Source organism: Chlorocebus sabaeus, chromosome 4, assembly GCF_047675955.1.
Source record: "Chlorocebus sabaeus isolate Y175 chromosome 4, mChlSab1.0.hap1, whole genome shotgun sequence".
In the NCBI taxonomy this organism is placed as follows: Eukaryota; Metazoa; Chordata; class Mammalia; order Primates; family Cercopithecidae; genus Chlorocebus; species Chlorocebus sabaeus.
Window position 1 is genome coordinate 19,887,671 of NC_132907.1, and position 7,793 is coordinate 19,895,463.

The following is a 7,793-nucleotide window of genomic DNA, read 5'->3' on the forward strand; positions in this document are numbered from 1 at the left end:
TTGAAGACCAGCCTAGGCAACACAGGGAGATCCCATATCTACAAAAAATTAAAATTTTTAGCCAGGTGTGCTAGTACACACTTGTCATCCTAGCTACTCAGGAAGCTGAGGTGGAAGGATTGCTTGAGCCTGGGCGGTGGAGACTGCAGTGAGCTATGACCATGCTACTGCATTCTGGCCTGGGCAATAGAGGAAGACTGTCTCAAAAAACAAAAAAAAAGACATTCTTACATAGCAGGCAGACATTGTTTGCCTCCATTCACATTAACTCTCCCATCTGTGTCTGCTCTTCACCCTCCACAGACTTTTTGATTTACATGTTCTCCATCACTTCCAGTTTCCAGTGACCTGATTCCTGTTGCATGTTTTTTTTTTTTTTTTGTATAGTCATGAACTGCATAATGCCATTTCATTTTTGTTTTTTTGGTAGAGTCATGCACCACCTAACGTGTCAGTCTATGACATACCACACATACAGTGGTGGTCCTGTAAGATTACCATACTGTTATTTTTACTGTACCTTTTCTCTGTTTAGATATGTTTTGATAGATGAATACTTACTGTGTTAGAAAACAGAACTCTGTACAGGTTTGTAGCCTAGAAGCAATCAGTATACCATATAGCCTAGGTGTACAGTAGGCTGTACCATCTAGGTTTGTGTGAGTACCTGTACCATGTTTGTACAGTGACGAAATCACCACCAAGGCATTTCTCAGAACATATCCCCATCGTTAAGTGATACATGACTGTACTTAGTGCTCAGATTTAGAACCATAGAACCCAGATGTCTGAGCAAGCAGTTATTCTTCTCAGGTAGAGGAGATACATAATTGAACAAGGGGCTGCAGCCTCAATGAGGTCTGTTGTTGTCTACATACCCAGAACTCTCAAACACATGACTAAAAAGATTTTGAAAGCAGTTTGTAAGATTCCCCTAAATAGATCTGGTTTAGAAACAGTCTGAAAACATTAAGAAAAAAGCCCCCAAATCCTTCCTGCATCAAACGCTCTACCCAAATTTTTGCTTTAAAATTTTGGCTTTAAAACTTTGGAATGAACAGAAACGATTTTGGATTAATACTTTCTGGAACTATCAAGGCCTGCATGCATTACTTGGCCCTTACATTCTGCCAAATCCTATGTAAAAATAAATGTAAGCTCCATGAAGGCAGGGAGCCTTGACTATTTTATTCACTGTTGTATCCCTAGTACCTAGAACAGTGCCTGGCCTGTGCTACGTGTTTCATGGCTATTTGCTGAATTAATGTATGCTGTTGAAAGACTTTTACATATGGAGATCTGAAATCTTCTACTTCTTGGAATTCTCCCTGTAGCTCCCGTGCTCCCATGGAGTACTGAGAGCCAGGGTTGTCTGGCTAGATCTCCCCATCATTCCTCCAGATGACTCCATTTCCAAAGTCATGTAGAATCCATTCCTCCTCCTTTGAGGATGATGAGAGTCACCTACAGTAACTTCTGTCCTTTCTCACTATTGTCTACCAATCTCCTCCTCATTTTCCAATATTCACTTAGAAGTCCACCTCCTGACTCAGTCTTCTTGTCCACACCTATCTCCTATTGCCTTGTGGAATGAGGATGACCCATCCACTACTTGCTAGCCTCATTCCTCATCCTACCTGACTTCAATAACCACCATCTCTACTCTGGGATTCTACTCCTACAACCATGTCCTTGGTATTGCTAGCATGGATAATAACAATGCTAATAATCACTAATATGTGGAGGTTTATTATGCATCAGACAGTGTGCTCAGTGCCACACAAACCTTATCTCCATTTAATCTTCACCAAAACTTGAAACCACCTTTGCAAAAATTATGACAGTGAAACAGATTTGATCTAACTGACTCCATCTTGCTTCTAATCTCCACACTGTCCTTGTTCATTCTTGGGCAAAGACAAAACTAACTTTTAGAGGAACTTAGTTTATATTTCAACTTTGAAACAAAGATGATAATAACCCTTTCCAGAAACAAACTCCCTTCTTGCCTGGATTCCAGACTGCCTTTGTAGGACTAACAAATAGCCACAAGATTAGAAATTACTGTTTAGGAGTTATGCAACCAGAGGCCATAAGATTTGAACCTCTCCATTGCTCCTAGGGATAAAATCACTATTGTAAAACCTAAGATTGGTGGTTGAGATATCTTTCAGACCCTGCATTCTGATGCACCAGCTGGAGCCACCCAGACTGATTATCTAGCTCAACCAGTCCTGGCTCACCCAGGAACAGAAGACAGCAAGAACCCACTTTGACCCCCTATGATTTCAATTCCGACCAAACCCATTAGTACTCCCAACTATTCTAGCCACCTATCTGCCAAATTATCCTTTAAAAAAAAAACCAGTCTCCACATTTTCAGGGAGACCAATTTGAGTAATAAAACTTGTCTCCCACTTACCCAGCTCTGCATGAATTAAACTCTTTCTCTATTGCAATTCCCCTGTCTTGACAAATTGGCTTTATCTGGGCAGCAGGCAAGGTGATCCCAATGAGCAGTTATAAACTCCACAGAAGACACTTGGGTAGAGAGGTTCAAATAAATTTTTAAAGGTCACTCAGCTTGGAAGTGGTGGAATTTTAATTTAAACTCAGGTCAGTCAGACTCTTCAGCCTGTGCTCTTAATCATCCCTGTGGGATGGAAAGAATCAAGATAGAAACCTCAGCCCTGCCACTTCTGTCACACCGGCTTTTTGACTTTGAGCAAAATTAAAACCTCTTAAGCCTCAGTTTTCTAATTCATAAAATGGTGTCCAGAATAAAGAATGTATGTTAAGGGCCTAGCACAGTGCCAGACGCAACACAAATGTGCATTCCATCCATTCCACCAACAAATGCTTATTGAGGACCTCCCAAACATCCAATCCTATGCTAGGTGCTGAAGATAGAGCAGTGATTAAGACAAAGAAGGTTCCTGCCTTCCAAGATGTGCACAGCATTTGGTGGGTGCTCAATAAATATTTGAACAAACTCTCAAAGAGGTCAACCTACTCTCAAGATTTCCAGTCGCCACTCTGCCTCCTTTTAATCAACCAGTTATTCTGCTATAAAGCAATCTAATGAGGTTCCGTTCCTGCTTAAAATCCTTCAGTGGATTCCTCATTGTCTCAGAGAGAAAATCCTTCATTTCTTAATTGTGTAAATTTCTTAACATAATATGCAGTTTGGGCTACAGGTAAGAGGCTCAGTTTTGTTCACCCCTTCTATGTTATGCAATCAAACCTATCTGGAAGCTTGAACTGCAAACCAGACCTATTGTAGTTAATGAGCCTGAGAACTGGAGTCACCAGTTTGGCATCTGAAACGCTCCCCACCTCATCACACAAACAGACTCACACAGCTGCAGCTCCTAAAGCAACGCAGTGGGTTCTTTGAAAAGGTTTGAAAATCTAATTGTAGGACACAGCCCATTAGTGTGTTATGAAAGCAATTTAGTGGATGCAATCCATGATGTGGAAAACAAGAGTGTATTACATGAGCCTATGGCAAAGTACTGGTATACAAAATCTATGCTACATATGCTATGAACATGCTTGTGTACTGAATTGTAATACAAACTGTATTCATATTGTAGATCATCATCAAAATAGTTTGAAAGCCATTGTTGTAGATCCTCTATGTAGCCTCAGTTCCCATGTTTCTTCTGTCACAGCTTGATAAAACTCCATCAAGCCTCTTGCAGTTACCCATTGTTTGCTTCAGTGCCTATGGTTGTATAAACCAGATGTGGTGCTAGGCTCTAGGGATGCAACAGTAAGCATACCCAAGGTCCTGCTCACATGGCACTTAAGAATCTAGACAAACAGACAAATATTACACTAACCACACTAATATATAACCGAGAACCAAGCTAAGTGGTCTAAATGAAAGAAATGGTTTTTCAAAACACGTATCAAAGGCAATTAATCTAGTCCAGGGCTTCAAAGGATGCATTCCTGAAGATTCAATCAGCAGACCTAAAGACTATGTAAGAATTAACTCTGTAAAACGGGGGAGGAAGAGCATTCCACATATAATACAATGTTAAGAGGCTCTGTGATGAGAGAAGGCAGCTGTGTTTGACAAACTGAAAAAGCGGCCAGCATGCTAGGACCCAACGAACAAGTAGGAAAGTGACACAAGATGAGACTAGGAAAGCTGGCAGTGGCCAGATCCTTTAGGGTCTTATGGGCCTGGAGTTTGTTTTATGGCCTCAAATTAATGGGAAGCCAAACAAGAGACGATGAGATGGAAGTTGTCTGCAGTGTGGAAGATGGAGGAAAGAATGCCTACAGGAAGACCAGTTAGGAAGCCCTCAGAGTAATTTTGGTGAGTGGTGACAGTGAACTAATATACTGGAAACAGACAAAGGGGAGAAAAGCTGGTGGTCGTGAAACAGAGGCTGACTCAGGCTTCTGGCTCACGCAACTGGATGGATGGTGTTACCAGCTGGAGAGAGTAAACTAGAAGAGACTAGGTTTGGAGGAGATGATGGAGTTAGTCTTGGAGCTGCATTTAAAGTGACTCTGAGGTGGATATGTAAGTCATAAGCTCAGAATCAATATCCTAAGACACAGAGAAGTCATGAGTTTATAGATGGTAAGTGAAACTGGGTATACATGTGAGAAAAATGCCTGGGTTTGAGCCATGAAGGCTTAACCACAAATTTACCCACTTCTGGGTAAATTCTTAGCACAAATGTGTATATACATACACATTAACCACACACCTGTTTACTTTTTTAAAGTTCAAATAAAGAAATAAAAAAATGTGAAAGTTTGCTCACTCTGGGTAATTAGCAACTCAATATGTACCTTTGTAATTTAAAAATAAAAATGGGATTATGCCATATATACTTTGCTACAATCTGCTTTGTGAGATATTCTTCTATACTAGGGTATACACAGTTCTATCCTATTCATTTGAATGGCTAGAAAGTATTACATGGTAGGGATGCATCACAATTTAAGCAACCCCTAGTCCCCACTGATGGACAGGTACGTTATCTAGCACAGTTACCTACCTGCCCCATTCAACATCCACTGCCCCCTTCTGCTTGGTTCACTGAATGTATTTCATTCCAATGGCAACATTCTCAGCTGCAGGTGATGGTTCATGACTGGCTTAAGCCAAATGTGACCATCTCGTTGGCTACTTTTATAGCATCTCTTCTATGGGTAGCCATGCTATCCGGTTCTGGCTAATGACCCCAAGAGGTCAGCTTCTGAGTAAGCTATTGTTTTCCTAAAAGAAGAGAACACTACACTCTGCTCTTTCCTCTTTCTTCTTGCTTTAGGTACAAATATGATGTCTAAAGTTTCAAAAGCCATTTTGCAACTACAAGGCCATAAGCCAACACTAAGATTAGTAAAACAGAAAAGCAGAAGAGACAGCCTGGGCCCTGAAACACACAGAAACATAAGTAACCACTGCCTCATTTTAAAGAATCAAAATGCATTTCCACTTTAAAGGCTGAAAAAGTAAAATGAAATGTTTGAATCCAAGATTCAGAGCAGAAATACAAGCTATACCCTACTAAAAGAAGCACACTTACAACAAGATGGTGGGGAAAATACTTTCAACTGTTCCTGAGACTGCCTTTGGGTTTGGGGTCCACAAGTGCTTTCTGGACCCCTGCCAAAGACATCCCTCAGTCCTGCAACTTTACAGAATGGCCTTTATATGCAATCTCCAACGTCTCTTGCTTTCCCTTGTTTGAGATTTCTTCTTTGCCTGCTCTTTAAAAATATGTCAAATTAAGAAATAATCTTTTGGACAGGTATGGTGGCTCACACACGCCTGTAATCCCAGCACTTTGGGAGGCCAAGGCAGGTAGATCACCTGAGGTCAAGAGTTGGAGTCCAGCCTGGCCAACATGGTGAAACCCTGTCTCTACTAAAAATACAAACAATTAGCCAGGCGTGGTGGCATGCACCTGTAATCCAGCTACCTGGGAGGCTGAGGCACGAAAATCGCTTGAACCCAGGAGGTTGAGGTTGCAGTGAACCAAGATAGAACCACTACATTCTAGTCTGGGCAACAGAGCAAGACTTTGTCTCAAAAAAATAAATAAATAAAAATAAAAATCACAAAAAATAAAAAATAATCTTTCTATGAAAAGTCAGAAGGTTTTTGATTTGCGTAAACCATTACTTTCTATAAATTCAGGATAAAAATGAAACATCAGAAGTAACACTTGTTTCAAAAGCAGAAAAAAGTTTCTCTTTGACGATGAGAGTGCTTCCTCTATTTAATACTGGAAAAAATTTCTATTTAATGTTGAAGGCTTCTTCTGTTTTCAACTTTGCCAGCTTCTCATGTTCTGGCAAAAATATTAGACGTTAGATTTCTCAAAATTCAGGAACTTGCAGCTCCACTTAAAATGCATACTTAAAAGCTACTCAGAAAATGTATTGTGTGATTAAACAAATATTTAAAATTAGACAAAAAATTTATGCATAATTCAAACTGTACATAATTCACATTTATGCTTCTAAACAAATAGAAGCTCACATCTGTACTACTTTTACAATTTACAAAGTGCTTTTATATACATTTTCTCATTTGCTATTCACGACAGACAAGTGAGACAAATATTCTTATTTTACAGATGGAAATAGACCCAGACATTATTCAATACTTTAACCACTAATAGTGGAACCCTGAGACTTTAGATCTGCAAAGGGGTTTAATAATGCAAATATCACATGTATTTCCATTTTCAACACCATATTTAAGTTTTCCATTTTCTTAATAGAAAATGATAAAAAATGTTTTCCCCAATATAATAATACAAATGGAAAACATTATAGACAGTCATATACTAACCCAATGACCAAGATTCACCAGAAGCAAAACCTATTTGGGGGTGTCCTATATTGTTATGTATAAACAGGGCACCAGCACCAGAACCACATTTAGACTAATACTTTTTATTTCTAATTAAAAGAAAACAATGCAGGGCACTCCTGCGGCCTGCAAGTCTAACTGTACATACATATGTGTCAAGACTATGCACGTGGCCAAGAGGAATGCAAAGAGATATTTTATCCAAATTTGGAGTTTAGGGCCTGATTGTCCTAGCTTAAGCCCATAGGAACTTGACAACTCGTTCATACCTCTCATCTTTAGTCATAGTTTCTTTTTCTCCATCCCCCTTTCTCCCTAACTACCCTGTGCCATTTAGACTGGAAATTCTAACAGGTAGCTTTTTCTTTCTGAATTACCTTTACTACTGTATAATTTTTATTTTCAGAATATTCCTTATTTCTACATCTTGAAGACATTTCTTTATAGTAGATGGGGGAGCTAGAGCTTACATTCACTGCCAGAAAAGGGTCAGTTCCAGTGTTAACTTCCCAGCAAACACCCGAGAGAAAAACTGAACAGAACAGTGATAGGTGGCAGAGCAGTGACACCTGCACCCAGAAAGCCGCACTGCAACTGTCTAATATTTGAGGCTCCCCTTTGTTATAATTCTGCCAATTTAAACTAGAAAATTCTGGCAAAGCAGATCAATACATTTAAATCACTGGTTCAAAAACCACTCTTTTTCATGTTATAATGTTTTTATTGCAATTGAGGACGTTTTCAGTAAGTATCTTGAGCTTCAGGCCCTGGCTAAGTATTCCTTTTGTACTAGAAATCAGATTTCTCTGGCACAATTCCATTGCCTGCAATGGTCTTTATCAAAACTACAAATGCCAGCACACTATTTCAATATGTATTCAGTTGTTCATATCTAAATACCTCATTAGCTATGAAACAAACCAAATATAAATGCTGAATATAT